Genomic DNA, 20,859 nt, shown 5'->3' with positions numbered 1-20,859 from the left:
CCAGGATTCTTGTGTCAAATTGATAGGCACCACAGAGGTGTCAGAAATGGTTTTGGATCTTGAATTAAATACTTCCTTTCTCTGGAATCTGTAGAAAGCCCATGGTGATAATAATCTATCTGCTTGCAATTTCTGTCTGTTCAGTTTGCAGTCCCCTGGGATGTAATTGCAGTGGTGCCTTCTGCTCACAGGCTTCAGCTGTAAACAGGCTAGAACTGTTAATTCATACTACAAAGTATAAAATGGAAGTTTTTCTAGGTGTTTTTTGTTGTTGTTGTTGTTGTTTTGTTTGGGGTTTTTTGTGGGGTTTGTTTGTTTGTTGGGTTGTGGGGTTTTTTTGCATATGATGAATTAGACATTTTGCTTTCTTTTCAAGTAGTTCAGCTTTCATTATGGGACACCACCTTTTGGGTGTAAATTGTGCATTTGGCCTTGCTTCTGCCTGTAAGGAGTCGTTTCCACCTGCAGCTTTTTGTGTTCTTTTTCCAATCTTTATGCAAAATCAGGTTCATCTTGAGATGTATTCGACAGTTTTTCTGGTATTTACATTAGCACTGAGCCACAGTTGCTTACATAAGAACATTTATGTAGCTGAGAACCACATCTGGAAGCGTAATCCACATTTCTCCTGCAGGGGGGCTTTGTGGCAGGTTTTTCTGGATTTCTCTTGCATTTGCTTTGTGTCTGAAGCTGCAGAGAAGCAGCTCCAGGGGGCAGCAGAGGCATTTAAAAATGGCAAAATGTCTGGGGGTTTGTCCAGTAACGAGATTTATGGGGGGGGGCGGGAAAAAAGTGTGATTATTTGTTTGTGACCCTTACTCAGTCCACTCTGAACAGATCTAAAGAGATCAGCAAGAGGGTACATTCCTTTTCCTAATTTCAAAGGTTTTTAAAAAATCAGAATGGAAGAGTACCTTAAAAGCTTGTTTCATGCTGGGTTTCATGATATAATTTTTTAGGTAATCTTAATGCACTGAAGACTAGACAGCCCTCCTCTCTTCCTTCCCACTAACCCTGCAAAGATGGATTTCAGAGGTGTCTCTTAGCCAAGCTATGTTGGATGGTTTGTTTAGCTATGTTAATCAGATATGTCCAGTAAAAATACAGCATGTCTCCATAACTTCTTTCTTTAAAATGACCAGTGTTGCTGGTTTTTTCTTACAGATGCGGGATAAGGATATGAAAATAGAAATTCAGTGGTGTGTGAAGAATGTATGCCTGTAACTGCAAAGTGACCACTCCTTACTATCTGTCTTGCCTAACCTTGCAGTTCAAAATGCTTTACAATTTGTCAGTGGCAGAAATTTATTTCTAAACCACACTTTAAGTCTGTTTCAATCCTTTTTAATCCAATCTTCAGAAAGACTGATTACTATATACCATATATACAGGAAGTATATATATATAGCTCCATAATAATTAGATTCTGATCACATCTGGATGGTGAATTATTGCTGAAATTAGGTATTCTGCCCAGCACCAGAAATTCAAAACAGTACCTAATCACAAAAATAGTATTATTTACATGGTATGTGATTTAGAGTGTTAATGAGCAGGAAATGAAAACACTGACGTTTTCTAAAAGGAAGAATTTGGGGGTTTCAAAATACCCTTCTTTCTCTCTGTGAGGGGTTTTTTAGCAAATGCATATGATTTTTTAAAAAGTGAATAATTTTTTCTCCCTTCTATTCATAATTTTAATGTGCATTTCTTTTTTTTTTTTTTTACTCGAACTAATGAGTCTGAGATTTATTTTGCCTGAATCTTGTACTTAAGTGCTGGACCCGTTGCCCATAATGGGCCTTATTTGCTAAAAACCTGCACAGGCTGATGCCAAGTTACAACACAGATATATAATGAAATACCTTTGGTTTTTAACATGGTCTTGAGACTGAGAGTTGAGTAACAGGATTTCTTCTTAGCATCTCCTATTGTGCCAGCGATCATAGGTAGTTTGTTTTGGGGAGACAAAGGACTCATCAAAATGGACTTGATTAGCCTGAGATCCATCCAGCCCCCCATCTGTCTCTGGGAATAGGAAGTAACAGGCACTTCGGAAGGTACAAAAATTCCCTAACCAAGTATTCAGGACACTGGATCTTCCCTCCTATGCTAATAACTAGGCTGAATTGTGAAGAACTTGCTATCTCAGTGTACAGTATGGTATTAATTTGGAGGTCCATAAAGGTCTAAAACTATTTTTGAATCTTAATAGATACATAGTTTTACTTATTTAAATGTGTAATGTGAAAAGAATTTTCTTTCACTGCAGTTTAGAATTTCCTACCATTTTAAAATTGAAATTCATTTGGTCTAGTGTTAGGAGAAAGTGAGAACAGTGTCTCCTGAATATTCAGTATGTTCTGTCTTTGAATCACATCCCCTCTTACTCATCTTTTTTATGGAAGCAATTCACTGTCTTTGCTATTACAGAGTCTTAATTATGCTTGCTGTCCTCCAAATCTCCTCTAATTTTGCATTATACTTTGTCATCTGCAGTTCTCTGGTTCCCATTCTCCTGTATTGTGTATTCAGCTATAAGCTGCTCAAGGTATCGTTACAATGGAAGCCTCTAAAACTGTGATTAAAATAATACCAGGTGAAATATTCCCAGGGCTCTTCCAAGGAGGTCCATAGAAATGCTTAGTATCATTAATAAGTCTTCATCTAGTCTGGACAGGATGTAAATAGCATTTGTTGAGAGTATGACGAAAAATGTAGGAAAGAACTTTAAGGGGAACATGTGGCTGAGTTCAGCAGAATAGCTGTGCTGCTTATGAGGAAGATGATGTATGGGGTTTGTTACACAGAACCAGACTGCCTATTTTTATGCCTTCACCACATCTGCATGTCGGTTGCATGCAATCTGTGAATTGCAGTGGAGAGAGCCAAAGCTGGGTATTGGCTGCTGAGAGGTAGGCTCGGAAAATGTCATTCCTCCTCTGCATGTTTGGGTATGGGATAGATTAATTTCTATACATTCCCTAATGGTCTGAGTAACAAATGCGAAAGTGAAGCGAACTGCCAGATCCTTTTTCCAAATTTTTATCAGCAGAGAAAGAAGAAAGCTTAATTTTTTTCTCTGTCTTCCAAAGCAGGGGAAGAACATGGTTGAGCATGAGACCCAATTGCAGTACCACCTGACTTCTGGGGAAGCATTACTTGTCCCTGAGCTTCTTTTTTTTTTCTAGTAGTGCATATTCTGCCTTGAATAAGAATTAAATTGACTGTGATACAAAGAAAGGACCAAGGTACTTTCTGCTCTTTTTTCATTTTGATACTAAATGGCAATGACTTGCAGCGCTGTAAGCTTTAATCGTGTGACACCTTAACATTGTGGATTGGATTTCTCTAGAGCCAGTTCACCCATACCCAGATGACTAGCTTTACCTAGACAGATCACCTCGAAAGGTCAGTTTGTTGTATTTGCCAACCTTTAGTTTTGAGGCTCAGAAAGGAGAAAATAACCTCTGAAAGCTTCTACAGAGGATAGTGCCTTTGAGGCCTGGTTAGGCTTTATTACTCCAAAAGCTTATCTGCTCTGTGACAGATTCAAAGCTGTATCCAATCTTGTCAGTCTTCAAAGGCAGCCTGACATGACTGCTGAAGAGTGGCTGAAGTCTGCCGGGGTGTGTTGTCATATGCCTGTTTGTCACACACCATGCCAGCCTAGGGCTGGCTACAGCCTCTGCTGCATCCACAGCCTACCAGGGTCTTACAGCACCGGACTGGCAGAAAGGTTACGGTTGGCTTTGCAGGCAGGAATGCTCTTTTCTCCTGCTGTTTTCCATGGGAGACTTTATTGGCTCATGGCCATTCTGTCCCACAGACGGGTTGCAAATCATCATAGTGATTTTCGAAGGCCGGGTTTTAGCGAAATGTATTTACTAGAGTACTGATTTGTATCTTGCATCTGAGACTGAAGAAAGTTTGATAAATTTTGGGCACTTTGAAAACAACATTTGTTCATGTGTCTCCAAATCACCTTCTTGGTGCTATGGCAGTGTTTTTGTTAAAGGTGATTTAACCTTAGAAATGTGGTGCCTCTTGATTCCTCAATCAGTTAGGAAGGACGTAAACTTTATATGTATTTCCTTTCATCTTTCTACTATTTCCGTCAGTTCTGTTCACCTTCCCTAATGACTCCACTTTTCCCTTCTCCTAATAGAATCTGTTTTATTCACCTAGCACAGGCAGAAACCAGCAGAACAACAGCACAGGAAGGAACGAACCCTCGGCTCACCTTCAGTAAAACATACGGTCATCAGAGAACCTTTGGAGAAATATCACTCTTTTTTTGGCCAGTAATGTGCATACAAGAGAGTGAACAGATGGGAGAACACACAGCTCAGGATCTGCAGGTTGAGGGAACCAGAGGAACTGAGCTGGCTTGGAGAAAAACTAGACCCAAACACAGTGGAATTAAAAAGTAATCCCTGAAATACTGTGTAGTTGCTATGGATACCTGCAGGTGCTCCGACCAAAACTGTAGACTAAAAAGATAATTTATAATTATCTGGGGAAAATGAATTGTACTTTTCTGCATAATTACTGTATGTATTGTAATAATTAAGGACCAAAAAAGGACACAGTTATACAACAGTATTACTATGCAGGTTTTCTGCCCCACACCACTTTCCAGGTCTTTGTGCTAAAAGGAGTAAAAGTATTTCTAAAAAGCATAGACTTATAACCATATGGTAAATCTGTGCTGCTTCTAGAGAGGATTGGAGTCCCTTGAGCATAGAGGTAATTTTGTTTTGTCTTTTTTAAATAAGTTCAATAAAATTGTGTTTATTGTTGTTGGCAAGTAAGGCCATGTGTGTGGTCACAGTCCAGACCTTGTGTGCAGGGCATCGGGGCAACTCTCTGCAGATCAATCAGATCTTCAGCTAAGTTTTACATGCATTTCTAGGCACACATTCCCAAACTATGTTTTTTCTGAGCTAGAGCTATTCAGTTAGCAAAATGGAACTGTTCTGTTCCGTTCCCATAGTTTTTTAAAACCTTCTATCTTCTACTCAGCTTTCAAACAGCAACACTAGCTGGAAGAATTTAATATTTCCATTTGACTAATGGACTTTAGCTTAAGTTTATTCATTCTTTCCTATGTTTTAAATTAGCTGCAAGTTTGAAGGAGGACATGTACAATAACTTAGGTTTGCTTTTTCTACTGTGGGCTGTGAGGCATTCAGGGTGTTCTACAGAAGTGCTTGCCCTTCAGTATTGAGGCTTTAGTCTCAGCTCTGCAGTCCTCTATTCAGGAGGCTGTTGCTGAGAATTTAAGCCAAGAACATGTTAAAATACTAGACAAGCTTTCCAGGGAAACAGAGACCATGGAGTAATAATTGCAAAACACAGGGAAAGCTTAGATCCTCAAAGTGGTTTATTGCAGTGGCTTTCATTTCAGGCCTAATCCTGGGTTATTCTACTTTGCCTGGGAAACCTCTGCTCTGTGCGACTATTTTTCTGTGTAAGATCTGCTTCTATTCCAGTTGTGTCTATAGGCCCTTTTCCTAGTCTGGTACACAGCACTGAGTGGTGAGCTGGGCTGTTCCCAAAGTGGAATGCAATCCTAACCTGAAAAACAATTAAAAAACCCAAACAGACCACACAACAAAATGGATTGAGAGAATGAAGGAAGCAAAGAAGCTTAAGAAATCGCAGTGGCCTCTAGGTGAGCCAGCAGTACTGGTTCTCTTTACAAACCTATACAGGCTATCAAGAGGACAATTTGCATACCCTATTTTATAAAGGCATACAATCTAACTTTAACTTCAAACTACATAGGACTAAATTGGAGTTCTACACACCCTCTCCTCTTCCCAAGAGCACACACCATAGACCCTGGGTGGTGCTTCTCCCACTTTCACTGCATGGGGTGCTGGGTACTAACTCTGCAATGTAATGACATATTTCAGCCCAGCTTCTCTGTGCTCTGCAAACCTGATATAATGTCATTTTTCTGTAGGGGGTGGTCTCTGCATGAAAAGGTTACCTTACTCATTTTATGCTTCTTGCACTGTTCTCGATGGGTAAATGTAATCTCCCTGGAGCCCTGTACATTGTTGTGAAAAAGTGCAGACTCAGAAAATGAAAATTTCAACTTAGGTTTAATGAATGAATTTTCATGCCAGATCAGGAGGTTTCCTTGTTTTCTGTTTTATTCTCTGAATATCTGCTTTCGTGTCTATGCTCCACTGACAGAAACTGTTCAGTGAAGCTGCCTCTTTTCTTGTTATTTTCACTTATTCCCAAGTGGGACGGACATCATGTCTGAACACAGAAAACTCTCACTTATTCTCATAAAACTAACTTTGCTTTTCCCCCTGTAAAATTCACCTCAATAGTACAGTGCACTTATTTCAGCATATATCAGGAGACAGATAACTTTGGGAAGAAAAAATTAAAGATCCTGCTTGCATAACAAAAGTGTAAAATAGCAACAGGGTATGGCACCCAGATACAGGTACGGGGCAAACTCGAAGCTTTCTGTTAACGTATTCTTACTGATAAATCAACACGCGCAGGTGCGCGATGAATACAGAACACCTTACGACGATGGCTGTAAGACATATCCAGGCTTTCAGCATACACACATTTTAAAAAAGTTAAATGGCACCCCGTGAAGTCAAGACGTTTTATTCTACGTACTGAAGGGCGAGCCATTCCACCCCGGGCAATAGCGACAGCAGCACCCGCGCCTGCGGCCGCGGCAGGCAGCGCCGAGCGCGGAGCTCAGGACAGCGGGAGCGCACTCGCTCCGCCGCCGATGGTGGCCTCCCGGTCCCCGCCAGTCCCGCCCCCGCCCGGCCCCCGGCGCGCAGGTGGCAGGGGCGCGTTCCCGGCGGGAGGCGCCGAGCGGGGCCGCGGGGGCGGCTCCGGCGGCAGGCGATCGGGCGCAGGGACGGCCGCGTCCCGCCGCGGAGCGCCCGCCTCGCCTGCCCGTGCTGCTCCGGGCCATGGCGGCGGGGGCGGGCCGGGGCGGGGCGGCGCGCTGACAGGCAGCCCGGCCCGGGGAGCCGCGGTAAACAGGAGCCGGGGGAGAGCCGGGGGAGACCGGCCTCGCGGGAGCCTCCCAGCCCCGCGGCCCGCCGCCTCCCGGCCCCGGGCATGGGCAGCAGCGGCCGCCGCAGCCGGAGGAGGAGCCGCCGGCCCGGGCCCTGTGCGGGGCACCGCCAAGGTAGGCTCGGCCGCCGCCCTGGCCGCGGGCAGCCGCCGCTTCCTCGGCGGGGGCCGAGCCGGGTCCGGCGCCCCTCCGGCGCCGCGAGGCCGGGCACCGAGGCCGGGCCCGGGGCGGGCTGGGGCCGGGGCCGCCTGCCCCGGGGTCGCTGCCCCGCGGCCGCCGCTCGTCCCGGCCCCGCCGGCGGCACCTCGCCCCGCCGGGTCCGGCAGGTGAGGCGCTCCTGGGCCAGCGGCAGGCGGCCCGGCCCGGCCCGGCCCGGCTCGGCTCGGTTCCCCTGGGACCCCGCAGCGACGCGTTGGCCGGGGCAGGGGCAGCGCGGGCGCTGGGGCGGGCGCTCCACGCGGGGCGTTCAGGGCTGCTCCTCTGTCGGAGCTGGGGAAGCGGCTCCTAATTCCCTGGTAAGAGGCTTTCCCACCTCCGCCGTCTTTGTCTGCACAGCCTCAGCTGCTGCTGCTGGAAGCATTAGTGTTGCTGGGGGGAAACCGAGAGCGGATCAGCTGTGGGAAAGGGACCGTGTTTGCGCCAGCTGTCCCGATAGGAGGGGGACGCGAATTCGCCTTCCGTGAGCAGCGTGGAACAGAGAATACGCCGGCGAGAAAACAGTGCACAAGATGTGCTGCTCACAACGTGTTCGTAAGGAATCGTGAAGTTTCACGGCAGACTAAGAAATAGTCAGAATTCCTTTATGCTTCCTGGAGCTGTTTGGCAGGCAAAGTAATGCTCGAGTTCTTCTAAACTGTAACACTTTAACTTCCCCTCATTTTAGTACGCTAAAAGTGCAAGCAAAGCGAGAATTTCAATGTGCCCATGCCAGATCAGTTGGTCTCGAACTGCAGTGTGAGAGGGGACGCGGCTCAGCTCTGCAGTTGGCAAAGGACTGATCTACTTCCGAGCATCGCAGATCTGTGAAATAACCCAGCAGCATAAACACAGGAGGGACAATTTAGCTAGAGCTTGAGTGGAGGTGGAAAGAGATACTGGAAGGAAGATGTGGGTGGGAGAGAGCCGGTCTGACAGTAACACTTCAGCTGAAGCAGCAGCAATCATTATGAATTTGTGCTTCTAAAATCGGTTTGGAGTGGTGTCAGATGAGGCTGAGATTGATCTAGCAACAGTCCTAGTCAAACATTTTCAAAGTTTTCTTTGAAAAACACTATTTATTAGGCCTAAGATACTTTGTTTGAAATCTGTCAACACTGATCAGTTTCCATTGAGCCTGTCTAAGCACCAGGATTGCTGGAAACGTCAGTGTTCCTGTCTCGAGGGTTTGCCCTAGCACCTGGAATAATACCTGCTGGGGGTGTGAGCGGCTTCTCAGCTGCAGCCCGAACTGTTTGGTGCCAGGCTCTCCTCAGAGCAACCTTGTAGCTGCTCGGAGAAAGTGAGACTTGATTCTGCTGCGGCTGCTGAAAATGGTAGGGTGGCTGAAGTCTGAACAACTGCCCTTTTGCTGGGAACTTTGTGTAACTTAGGTCTTATGTAAACTTAAGAAATTAACAGTTTGCTGAATATTTGTTGTTATGGTGTTCGGTTTTCTGTTATTTTGTTTGTTTGTTTGTTTTTAATTTGGCTTTCAGCTAGCCCTAGCCAGCAGTTCTGCTTATAGATAAAATAGTTAAAAAGAAGTGATTTTCTGTTTTGGGGTGTCACATTGGAAGGAAAACTGCATGCTTTTCATGCCTCAGTGTATGGATAAGGAGCTAGAATTGTTGGAGATGTTCAGGTGAGGTCTAATGCTAGAAAATGCATGTGTTTCCAGGCTGCTTTTGTGCAGTCTTAACTGTTATGAGGATACATTAATTCAGCATGTTGGACAAACTTTTTATATTTTCCGGATGAATTTTTTTGTTGTTGTTTTTTGGGGTTTCTTGCTTTGTTTTGTTTTTTTCTTAATTTAAACTTCTGTTATTTTAGACCCAACATTTTGAGCGAGCAACTCTCCCATGTTCAAGGGTGAAAGGACTTCCCAGTTGCTGAGGCTGTCACAGGTACTTTAGGCAATGTACCAAAGTGTCTGACAGACTGATTTCCTTACTGCTCTTCCAAACACTGACATTACTGGGGAAGGCAGGGCACTGCAGGAATGTGACAGCTTCCAGTAATAATGCTGCTCAAGGAAGGAATCGAAGGTGGTTGTTACAAGCCCTTAATTGATCCTGCTGCATAAATATAAGCAGTCTCCTGCTATGGGTCTTTTCTGCTATATACCTCAGTCAGCCCTAGTGGGCCTGACTGACAGCCAGCTTCAGAAAATGTGAATAATAGAGTGTACATGGCTATCTGCCAGGAAAAAATGGAAACAGGCATGAGGTCTCTTCTTTTTTTTCCTAATTGTATTTTATTTTGTTTTGCTCTTGTTCTGCCTTTCTGCCTTCCCCCAAAAATATAAGAAACTCTTGATCCTGTAGAAGTGTTTAACTAGCATTCTTTAAGAGCCTGTAGATGCACCATAAAAAATTAACAGCCATTGAAAGAAGGAACTTCCAGGAACCCTGAACAACATTGTGTTTGGGTTGTCTGTGTGTGGCAGACGAATAGTGAATAGCAAAACTGTAGAAGGCTATAAGGAATGAAAAACTTGAAGTCTGGGAAAAACTTCCCTTCAAGGGCATAAGGTATTAGAGGGGAAATCTTCCTGGGGGATGAGTTATCCATTTACTGCTTGTGCCAGTTCTTGGGAGCATCTAGTGCTAGCTGCTGCAGGAACTGTGTGAACCATGTAAATCGCACATCTAATTCACTGTATTAATTTCCATAGTGAGACAGAACTCATGCAGGGTTTGCTGGGACAGTTTTTGCTGACTTGTGGATTGACTGCAAAGATCTGGTGGCAGCTTGATGTAGCATAGCAGAGCTGGCATTACTCTTGCTGGGTGGGCTTTGGTCACTGTGAATTTTCACAGCTCCAGATTGTTGAAATGCTCTTCACTGAGATAGGGTCAGTTTTACCAGTTCTGTTTGGATTTTGCTAAAAACTTCCCAAAAGAACACATAATTTCTAAACCAGATTATTTTTCACTACTTCCCACAATGTTTTTGTGGTATTTTATCAAGGTATCCACATTCATGTGAAGCATTAAAAAACCAAATAATGGATTACATAGTGTTTATTGATTCTGAGGCAGGTAAATGGACAAGAGCCCTTGGAAGCCTGGTCCTTTTGCAATTAAAGGTATGGTTTAAGAGCTTTTTTACTGTTAAATGTAACTCATCACCAGACAGGCAGACAGTTCATCAACAGCAAGAGATCTCAACCATCAGCAGTTTCTAGTGCTTGCAGTTTCTTTTCCCCAGGGACTGAGAAGGAAGGCTGGCCTTTATTATATGTTCTGCTGGTTGTCTTGTTTGAGCTGATGTTGATCAAAGGTGTTTGTAAATTACTTTTAAATTTCTCTGTCTTATAAAGTGAGCACCAATCTGGAGCTCACATTTGGTACCTGCAGGCAAGTGCGGGGGCTTAGTAGCAAATCTTGAATTTGACCTGGCAAAATGTCATGGTTGATTGGATTCAACTGAAAACAGTGTTGGAAATTTTAGATGAAATGCACGTATATTAACTATGTGTAATGAGTGGAAAATAGTGAAAGGTTCTAGAAAGTGCGGCTGAGATTTTCCATAGTTATATGAAATAAAGGTAGTAGATGAGCACTTAATCCCTGGAGACTCATTTAAAGATCCCAGCTGTAAACCTTGCAAAATACGTAGCCAAAATTCATATGGAATATAAATACTATACATTTTGAGGGTAGGCAAATCCTATGTGTCAGTTGGGTATGCCCTGATACCTGCCCTTCTAAGGGCATCAAGACTGAGTAGATGTCACCAGTCCATATTGCAGGTGAGGCTGCAGATGAACAACAGCACCAGAGTTTCTCCTTGGGAAATAAGACATTGCAACTTAAGAATGTCATTTAACAGGTCACTCCTACCTCAGCTAAGCCTGAGTTTGTCTCCCAGTTTGGCCATGGCTTCAGTAAGATCATGTATTTATGCACCATCTGGGATGAGAGGTTCATGACAAGGAATAAAAATGTTGTCAGCTGTTCTTTCCTGAGCTGGTAGCTTGACTTCTGTCATGTCCTCAACATAGGACGAGAAACCTCCCTTGAATTAAAGGGTCAGTTGGTTAATCAGGGAAGGAAAGGAAGATAGAAGGTGACAAACTCTAAGGTGACAAATGAAAAAAGAAGAAAAAAAGGACAGAGTTCAAGTTTACACATAAAGTTGCTATTTTTTTTTTTTTTTTAGTATACTAATCCTTTGTGCCTCTTTTCTCTCAAATGTCTTTATTTTTAAAAAGCTTTTTGGTTCCTCTTTAGTGTATGTACTGAGCGTGCAAGGAATAGTATCTGCAGGTAAAAAAACCCCAGTGCTTCTGAATAAATAGCTAGGCTTCCCCTGGGTCTGATCTGCAGATTCTAATGACCAGAATAATTTGTCAGTCAGACTTACTTACTGGTAATAACTCTCTGCCATTGTGCAGTTTGAGGAAGGGAGTTGTGCTTCTGTTCTTGTTGCTAGAGTTAAGTTTGAAGTTCTGCTTTCTCATTACACAAGAATTTCCATGGGCACACCACATGTGTGGGGGTCCACACATTGCCGTGACTCCTAGGACTGAAACTAGAAACTGGCTTCTAGACATGGGGTATGGGTGAATTTTGCCTCTAGAGGACCATTTGAGTACCATTAACTGAAGGAAGCAACAAATTCACTCTGAACTACCTGCCCTGTGGCACCAGTTAATTACTGAGGAAGTATTCAGTCAGATCTTCTACTGTAAGCACTTGTCTTGGCAGTGGACCTGGCCTTTGCTTTCCTGGGAGAGGGAAGGTGATGTCACAGGATTATTAGTGGGAACCCCTCATCTCGAAATCACTGCGGGATTTACAAAAGGGATGTCTCTGTTTAATGTCACCCGTAAAAGTCTCCTAAAGCATTTCTTTGTTGAAGAGACTCCTTCAAAACCAATGGGAGCTGAAGCAAGACAAAGCCTTCTCTGCCTATCTATATTTGCTTTCCCTGTCACTGGCTCCTTGGCTCATCCAGGACAGAGGATTAATCTCTCTGATCCCTCTATTTCTAGTTGTAAAAGCACAGTGTGCTGTTGAGGGTGATTCACTACTATGCCAATCCTTGTTATAATCTCTTGTAACTACGAATGCCTCAGTCAGAAGAGAAGGGCTAATGGAAAAATGTGGCATATTTCTGTGCATGTATTTTTTTTTCTATGCACGTATAAATATTTATGGGGTGATTGATGGATTAGAGAACAGGAAGTGATGCAATACAGGGCTCTGCCATGGTTTCATAACATGGGCCACATTATAGCAAGAAATTCTTGCAAATGACTGCTTGCCCTGAGTGCAGTTTTGTCTCCTTCTTGCACGTTTTCCATGGCCTCCTTCATCAGACCACCCTTAAGGGGTTTGCATTTACCAGGGTGATGAACTCTGCTACAATAGATAGAAAGTGAAAGTTGGCAGTGGCTTTTTGGTTCATCATACATAAGCCTGGTGAAGTCTGGCATACTGGAGGAATGTGAAGAGTGTGTGGTAATAGTTTACCATAAGTGATGACAGAGCAGGAAACATGCATGGGAGCAGTCTGGCTCTTTCTGAAGTTTACAGTAGGCTTTGATTTTTCATTCCTTTCTAGTAACTTAACATGAGTTCCCCTTGCAGTTCTGCATCCAAAATGTCCTTTTGACTGTGATTATTGTTAGAGCTTTTAGGATAATCATCTTGAGCTGGCCTTCCAAATCTGAACTGGAAGTGCCAGGACTAGGAAGGACAGTTGTTGTCAGTGATTTTTCTCTAGCACAATCTGTGACCACTGATTTACAATGAAGCGGCTTCCATAAAATGTGTCCATATGTGTATATATGTAAGTGCATGCATATAATCCACAAAAGCAGGTGGGCTGAAGATTTGCTACTACTTGACATTGCAGGTGATCTCTAGAGGAAAGGATTTTTTCACCAAACATGATAAATGCATACTGAACTACATGCTGTCTTGTTTCAACGAGAAGAAAAAGATCTGCTTCGCTTTTAAAAGAAGAGGAAATTCGCTTGTAGCTAAAGTGGGGTTTTTTTGTGAGAGACAGGAAATATGAGTATTTTTTCCTATTTCTGGCCTGTTTTCCAGTTTTGTTTACTTCACCTATGCACACCTTAGTTTCCTGCAACTCATTTGTCCTCTGTATAATTGTATTTGTAAGGTTCTTGGATTTAAAAAAAAAAAAAAAAAAATTAACATGTTCTCTAAGGGGAAGTGTGCTTATGCAATCACACTGCCAGTAACTTCTGAACTTGTTGGCTAAATGTCACATAATTGCTGGAACGTCAGATTTTGCAGAAAGAATGGAATATAAATTACAATGTCACAGCTGAGAACTGCAGCCTCACCCTGTACCAAAGCCCATGGGGATGGCACTTTTTAAACATGAGAGGCCACATGGGTGAGTGGCAGCTATGAAATGTACAGCCGCAGGATACCAAATGCAGGATCTCAGACTGTGCTAATCCTTCTGCTGTGAAATGGCCTTCTTCCACTGCAAGGCCTTCTGAAGGCTTAGGAGAAATTTAAAGTATTGTTACTAAATTAGAGCTGGCATGAGGCAGCAGACTCTTCACAAAATTAATGTTTGGTAACATAAGGGGGTGCAGGGAGGAGAGATACCCTTGTGAAATTACATGATTCTTGTCAGGCAGGCTTGATCTTGGGAATTAGCAAAAAACAGTAGCAGGTTCAGTTAAAATATGGAGGGGAGTTTTAACTTTGCTCTTGGCATAATAAAGCAGAAGCCAATAAACACAAGATCAGATTTCAGTCTTCTAAACATATTTGTGTTCTTAGGCAGTATTTTCCTATTGAAGCCTTGAAATATCTTCTTGTTTTGGAGCATGAAAACTGTATATTGCCTCTTAGCAGTTCCTTTGTATGAGGCATGTATGTTGTTTCTGTGATTATTTTGACAGCGATGTTCAGCTGTTTTGTACCCTTCATCTTAAGGTCAGACCTGCCAGGGGAGGATAACTCTGACTGAGACTGCTCAAGTTGAGAATTTCTGATGTTGCAGAAATCCTCACCAATCATCACAGAATTGCAAGGCTTGAAAGGTCTCTGTATTGTTCTGTGTGAGCTGCTACACGCTTTGGCAGGGTGTGAAAGGGTCCTGCTCTAGTACACCCACAGAGCTCTGCAGTTCCTGAGACCTTTCAGAGATGAGTTTCTTTTTATGATGTGCCATCCTGGAAGTGTAGGAAAACTGCACTGTGATGTTTTCCAGGCAAATCATAGAGAACCTGTGGCACTCTTGTATTTTTCAAATGGCAAGAAATTCAAAATTACTATTCTTTGACCTTTCCTAATCCATCTGATTACTTTCTTAAATGAAATATGAGGCTTTGTTTCTAATGAGGCGGTGTGCAAGTGATCTATTAGAACTGCAGCTACAAAGCAGCAGGAGATGGCCCTGCCAGAGCCCTGTGCCTCCTATGAACTCAGCCTAAGTGCTCCTTGCGTTTTACCCCAGCTCAGTAAGGCTGCATTTAGGTGCTGCTAGTGAAGTGTGGAAGCATCTGCTTTATATATCTACGTACCAAATACAGCAGGGTAAGTCTGACATATGCTTTACAGTCTTTTGGTGGTGTTTTTCTTTCCAGGATCTGCTATGGTCAGTGTTTGGTGTTTTGGGGACCCTGAGGTGCCTGTATCTGCCCCAGACCTAGGTTTTTATTTACTGCTGGTGTTGATATCAGCTTCTTCAACTGCAAGGCAAGGATCCCAGCTCAGATGCTGTTGAACATGTGTGATTCAAGATAGGATTTCTCACTCACTTTTCCTTTGTTAGTGATACCCAGCAAACATAGCATCATGTGGTCCAGCAGCCTGAGAGCAAAGAACTCAGGGTCAGTTCCTTATATAGAGAGGGCATTAGATACATCATGCATTTTATTCTTGGCTGTGATCTTTCATTGTGTCTTGTTAGATATTTGTTATGGTTGTTTGCTTTCTGTCTACTGGAGCTCTACTTGTCAGTTTGGACACGTGTTAAGTCTGTCTCATCCATCTTTGATTGCCTACTGGGAAGGTTTTTAGTTGGCATGTTCTCAATACGCAGAACTATAGGTGCTTTGCAGAGACTTGGTAGGGCTGTGATGCCCGGCAGGCATTGTGCTGGTTGGCTGTTTGTCAGCTGTCTTTTCAAGTCCTCATTAGCTGCTGTGTTAAGGCTCTCTGCTCTGAGACCTGCATGTGTTTGGCTTAGCCTGTCTTTACTGTCTGTGCCTCGTGCAGGGTTTGTTAGAGGAGGCTGCAGGGATGGTTCTGCTTCAGAGTAGATGCTCTGCTCAAGGCAGGTGTGTTTTCCAGTTGCATCCTGATGCTCTGGTGTTATCTCACTTTCCACATGACACTACAAAGCATACACTTTTCCCTTGTCACAGTTTGCATTGTTGCTTCTATGAATGAGGGAAGAGGAACTCAGAGAGCTGATCAAAGCAACTCACTGAGTGATTGCCTTTGAGCTATATCCTGTGTGGCTCATGGGCAGGTCTTTGTGGTTGATGTAATCTAACTAATGCATCTGAGAGACATCTGAGCCAGGAATTGGGAATTTAATAAGATGATGAAACTGTTGGGTTTCACAACTGAAAGTAATTCCTGTCAGCAGGGGATGGGAGTGGAAGGCAACTTGACTGTACATACCAAGGCCAGTAACATGGACACACTGCAGCACAGGCCTGCTTTTCTGAGATGTTCTTTATTCTCTGTGTCCAGTTTTCCCTCTAAATCCAGGAGAGTTGGCAAGTTTCTGAGCCAAGGGTTCTGTGGGCCTTTTTTTATTTCCTTTATTGTAATGTGCCAAATAATAAGAAAATCACTAGCAGGCTATGCCATGCTTTAACATTGTGAGCAATAAAACAGGGTGCTATGCTCTCTCTGGGCCTTCTATGACCCCTTCTAGAAAAGATGCCACTCCAGCATGACAGCTTGCAGAAGGATGGGTTATTCAAGCTTGTAAATGCCTTCACCGCTCGTGTGTGAAGATGGCTGTGCCTTTCCAGATTTATTCATCTCCCCTCGCCATTCTTTCTAGGCTTTGAATGAGAAACTTGAAGATGTTAAGAAGTACCTTCTTGGTTGTATGATAGCTACTCTGTCTCTGCTGATAGATGATGGCTTTTGAAGAGACACTAAATGTTGTATTGGAAATTCGTGTGTAAAAGGTAGTCTTAGAAAAAACAGTAACTAATTTGCAACTGAGTGCAGCTCCAGCTCAATCAGATAATTGCTAAAAATAATCTACCTTCTAATTCCACTGGTGATCTCTAATTAGAGAAGTCTTCTAATTCATAACCTGCATATAGGACAAGATCGGAGACTGAAGTGGTTTTGCAAGTCGGGAAAGTCTGGACAGAATCAGTGTTTGGGGAAGTAATTTTAAGGGGAGACCAGGTGTTCTGACATTGATGGTAGTAACTTTGCCCTGCATTTATGCTCAGCCTTTGCCCCAGCTAAATGCTGTAGGGTGCAGATTTTCCAGCAGTGTCTTCTTTTTTAGGCAAAGATGCCCTCCTTGTTGGGCATCTGCTTCCTATGGATTTTATTTTTCCTTTAAAGAAACCCACACCTACCCCAGAACACCCAATCCATGAACACAGAAAGGAGCATTATATGTGTGCTATATTGTTGTTTCCTGCGTAAAGCTGTTAGGTTGAGCATTTTAAGACAACTGTGTGGCTTTGCTGCTGAAGCAGCACAGCAAGGAAAAGGGAGCCTTTTCAACTTAGGTATTTCACATCTCCTAAGATTGGGATCTGAATATGTTTTAGCTCTTGTTGATTTCATTTCTCAAGTTCAGTGATTCTGTCATCTGTAGTGAGACAGTGAGAGACCAGCTGGCCTTGCTGAGATGTGGAACTTCTGTTAACTCTGCAGGAAATGTAGGAGATGTGAGCTTGTACCAGATAATTTCTTCGTAAGGTGATGGTAATGTTGCCAGATCATGCCATTCACTGAATAGCATGTGTCCCTGAAAAGCAAGGAGTGTAACTTCCTCTGAGCTCAAGGCTTTATGCCTCTTTCAGAGAGCATGGCCCATGGAGAAGGGCTGTGCCAGGCACAAGGTCACTTGTGACGCAGAGGGAACCATGCCTGTTCCTAGGCACAGCACTGCTTCTGGTAGTGCCCAGAGACTTGGTTCCTCTAAGAGGAAAGCAGTAGTGTTTTGGTCACCTGGGGGTTCCTGACACTTCAGAAATAACAGAAGACTTCCTTAGTCTTTATATACCTTGTGAACATCTTGATGTGCTGTACAGCCCATGTGTGGGAGCCTGTGCTAAAGATGGGACTATCTAGAATGGAACAAGCCAACTGTTTTAAGTCGACAGAAAACAGGAGATTTTTGTCTTGACTTTTTAACATCTGCTACATTGGGGATAGGAGGCAGTTTTCTTTTTTCAATTGAGAAAGAAAAAACAAACTTGCATTTGCCATTTAAAATGATTAATAGAGAAATACGTCATTATCTCTCCATTAGCCTAATTCGACAGATGTTCAAATTATTTGTCTGGAGTTATTTTTCATCTGCTCTTTGGGAGAGCAAATGTCCCTGAATATTATCGTCATTGTAGGTACTTAGAGAAGAAAACCATAAAGTCAGCTGGTATGGGTCCTGAAAAACATGGAGGAGAGTAGGGTGGAGTTATGTGGGTTTTCCTCTCTGCAGCAAAGGGCACTGCTGATGTAAAATTCAACATGTTGATGCTTGCCTCGTCATCCAGCAGAAGATTTTCCACAACGACTTACTGATATTTTAGCTTGATAAATAAATAAAGTTTTTCTTCTAGCTTTCAATTTCAACAGATAACTGATAAAAACTATTGTTTCTTCCAGGTTCTGTCTTTGTGAGTGTTTCAGGTTTTGCAGTAGTGCTTATATGCACCAGAGTTGCATTGGCCTTGTTTAGCACACTTGGATCATCTCAGTGGTTCCTGTTTAAACTAATTTAAAGCAAAGACCATCTGCTTGGGAAAAAAGACAGAAAAGCCACTTCTAAATGTGATTGGGTTGAGGAACATGACATGTCAATTGGTATGAGTGATGTCGCCATGCTCCTGAATTTTATTTCCCTGTTTGGAGAACTTAATATAGCAGCTTCTTTTACTGCCTTGTAGATATATAACAGCATCCCAGTATCCATTCCATTGTATTGCGTCAGCTATCACCAGACTCCTTCAAAACCTTTTGTCCCACAGAATTTTGCTATCTGATGGCTTGGGCCTCCCCTCACCCTTACTAGACACTTGGAGATTGCTTTGAAATGCATGCTGGAATAAAAACAGGTAATCATTTAAGAGTAGGTCAAAAGAGCACTGCAAGTCAGCCTCTTCTCCAGCAGCAAGAAACAGACCTTTGCAGTTCTAAGTGTTTCTCATTAGTAAGCACAATTTTTCTGTACCTGGGTACTTCACTCTATCTCAGTAGCTTTCTGCAGCTGGCTGTAATTTGGCTGGCAGTGTGCAGCTAGTAGATGATAGCTGGATTTTACTGCTGTAGTTCTGGTGATGGATTTGCTTTAGTAGGATTCTGTACAGGTCTTGTAAGTGCAGAGGAATGGACTGCTGAAGTTTTGTGCTGTTTCTCTAAAATGCTCATAAAATCTCTAAACTTCTAAATACTTTTAGAAATGAAGAGACTAATATTGAATGGGACAGAAAGGGTCAACACTTGATGCTGAATTGAGAACAAGGACAATGGTGAGGATGCAACTGCTGGATGCTGTTTTCTTGTCTGTGGAAGAAGGCAGTGCTTTAAAAGAATCCACAGTCATGTATTCATCTCATGATTGCATCCAGTGGCTATTTTAGGTACAGTGGGGATGAATGGTCCTTTATAGACTGTGGTAAGGAATGCCTTGTCTGTGGGTTTCTATAATGCCAGTCCCATCTTTTTGGGTGGCACAGAGCACTGTTGTGAGGGAAGGATGGTCAGAACCAACACACACGTGCCAGCACGTTCGTGTGAAATAACACCGTCATGAAGGGAAACTCTGCGGGTTCTCTGCTGCTGCCAGCGCGGGCCGGTGTCAGCTCTGGCACAGGGGGTTGGGCTGAGACTGTTTGTCAGCCCTCTGAAATCAGTTGCCTGGCCTTTAAACTACATCAAGAACACTCAAAATATGATAGACACGTGCAACCTTTTTAACCCAACAAATGCCATGATAAGGTTGCAACTGGAAGAGGCTGTCTTGTTCTGGCACTGGAAGGGATTCGGTTTTGTTCACAGACCTGGGCTCTGTCTGTGGGCTTTATACAGCTTTACTTTTTAATGATAATGCTATGACGCAGAGATTCTTAAACTCTTCATAGCATATTTTCATGTTGAAGTTGCACAGAAGTGTCTAAACCAAAGAACTCCAATGATGTGCCTTCTTGAACCACAGCCAGTGAGCACACCTCTGTATTGGTGATACTTGGAATAAAGATGGGCAGCAATGTCAGTGCAGCTGTGGTCTCCACTCCCCCAGCACGTTGTTCTACCTGGAGGACAAGTTCTCATGCAGGTCACAGTATTGGTCCTTCCCACATTCCCTTTTGCACGGGGGATTCTTGGACGTGGCAAATATACAGGGAAGGTATCAGAATGAAAAAAGATGGAAGTATAAAGCCTTTAAGGAAACATACTATGCCTGAGTATATTTCCCAGTAAAAATTTGTCACTGGAGTCTGTTATACTTTATTGACTCATGGTATTTCCCTGTATTTAAAATGTATTTAGGATTTTTAAATTTGGGGGATAGCAAATGACTTCTGGTAGTGAGTTTGACATGAGAAATCAGGTTACTTTAAAATGTGGGAATTTATTGTTGAAATCAAGCTCATCGGTGTCATGCAAGTCAGCAGAAGAATCAGGTACAGGATGCTTGGTACATTGCTCTTTTTGCTCTTCATTTGAACTTCTGAAGACCCTGGTTTTACCCTCTCCAGTTGCTTTGGGCAAGTCCTAAAGAATGTGGTTTATAGGTGTTTCTTCAGAGTTTAAAGGTTTGTCATAGTGATCCAGAAATCTAAATTTTATTAAGGCTTCCTCAGCAAAAACATGTTGTAACTTAAAACTATAAAGAGTTACCTGACATTTAACTCATAAATCATTCAAAAGAAATACATTCTTATGTGCTTGGCTTTGGAAGTTTCTTACTCACCCGAAGACAAAGAATGAATGATTTCACATTTCTCCAAGACACAGAATCATATAATCAATAGTACATTTTTTTTACTCTGCCTTAAGAGGAATGTTTTGCCTGGTAGCAGTTAAAGAATAGTGAAGAGTGTTGATTAGGTGCCTGTAAATAAATGGCTTTTACAACTGTTCGTCTCTGATGTAATGGAAAATAAGTTATGTAGCACAGAATTTTCCTAAAAATGCATTGTTGTTATCTCTGTACAATATAGAATGTGAGCAATGTCCTCACCAAACAATGGTGAGATTGTTCTTTCATCACTGTCTTGCATTGTAAATATTTACACTGTTTGAGAAACCCAGGCTTTTGTTGTCATCAATGTAAGTGTATGCATTTTTTAATAATCTTTACTAATTTTGAAGATAAAAATAGAGAGCAATTTTTCCTTGGATTTCAGAACTGATTTAGAGTTTTGTGTACCACCG

At 42.9% G+C, this 20,859-nt stretch overlaps 1 protein-coding gene across 4 annotated transcripts in view; it reads left to right on the top strand.

The window, feature by feature from the left end:
• The first annotated feature begins 7,069 nt into the window (after window positions 1–7,069).
• MARCHF8 (membrane associated ring-CH-type finger 8) overlaps window positions 7,070–20,859 on the top strand; it is a 96,139-nt gene continuing 82,349 nt past the window's right edge. For 3 of the 4 annotated variants that reach the window (XR_005702049.1, XM_040072118.2, XM_040072115.2), the window contains exon 1: window positions 7,070–7,183. The gene's annotated coding sequence lies outside the window, so the exon portion shown is untranslated. Of the gene's footprint in view, window positions 7,184–9,155; window positions 9,175–20,859 lie in introns of those variants that run through there. The other variant, XM_040072116.2, reaches the window with a different exon arrangement.

The sequence above is a fragment of the Hirundo rustica genome, chromosome 8 (assembly GCF_015227805.2).
Source record: "Hirundo rustica isolate bHirRus1 chromosome 8, bHirRus1.pri.v3, whole genome shotgun sequence".
Lineage (NCBI taxonomy): Eukaryota > Metazoa > Chordata > Aves > Passeriformes > Hirundinidae > Hirundo > Hirundo rustica.
The sequence above is the reverse complement of the archived record's forward strand: the minus strand, read 5'-3'. Positions and strand labels throughout refer to the sequence as shown.